The 994-nt window shown below is 43.8% G+C and overlaps 1 protein-coding gene across 1 annotated transcript in view; it reads right to left on the reverse strand.

Annotated features, from left to right (window-relative positions):
• The window catches only part of MPHOSPH9 (M-phase phosphoprotein 9), a 52,521-nt gene that overhangs the window by 27,136 nt on the left and 24,391 nt on the right, over positions 1–994 (reverse strand). The window lies entirely within an intron of this gene.

The raw sequence follows: 994 nt of genomic DNA on the forward strand, positions 1-994 counted from the left end.
ACCTGTACTTAATTATAAAATCTCTTTCTGAAAGCTTAAAAAATATACGTATTCCAAGTGGTAAGTGGTTAAGAAAGTACTGCCTCAGTCTCACTGGTAAGACTTAATTTTCCCGGTAGAATATAAAATTGACAGCAACCTAGAGACAACAAAATATAGTATTTATTAACTGATATTCAAAGACAAGGCACAAATACTGTGAGCTTTGTTTGTCATACAGGGCCTACTAAACCTTCTTCGGGTCTAGCACAATTTTGCTTCCCCTATACTTCTGGTCCCTTCTTGTTGATCTGTCTTTTTGTGTTCCTTTGCTCAAGTATGGGACGTTGGCTTCCATCACTTTCTGGGACTCTGATGATAACAGTGCACTGGCCAGGCCCCGCCCCATCCATGTCTCTCCCTTGACTACTGTACCTCCATCTCCCCTAAAAAGATATGAAGCCCTAAGCCCCAATACCTGTGAATGTGATTGCCAATATGGCCAACTTAAAACGAGGGGCTTTGGAGACACGGACAGACACAAGGAAAGGCAGTGGAGATGAAGGCAGGGCCTGGAATTAAAGTGAAGACCACCACTACAATCTGGATGAGACAGGGAGGGACTCTTCTCTACACGTGTTAGAAAAAGCCTGGTCTGCCAACCCCTGGATTTTAGACTCCAGAACTGTGGAAAACTAAATTTCTGTCACCTGCTTTGGGATATGATACTTTGTTAAAGAAGCTCTGGGAACCACTGCACTCCCAGTCTGTCCTGTCTTCACATCACCAGATCATGAAAGAAGTTAAATACGTGCATCTGTCAGCTTATACATGTTGACTGGTTTGCTCTACTCTAAAACGAACCAAGATTTTATACTTACACGCTCCCTAACTCAGTCTGTGGGGAACATACCACGATAGAAAACCCATGCCAGGTATGAGAAAAAGGGAAGCCACCAGGCGCTGTGGACCTACAGCAGCTGGCACAAAACCATCTGGCTCAGTCCTTACAAAA

This window comes from Echinops telfairi, unplaced genomic scaffold, assembly GCF_000313985.2.
Source record: "Echinops telfairi isolate 266 unplaced genomic scaffold, ASM31398v2 ScPeMD7_7412;HRSCAF=8450, whole genome shotgun sequence".
NCBI lineage: Eukaryota > Metazoa > Chordata > Mammalia > Afrosoricida > Tenrecidae > Echinops > Echinops telfairi.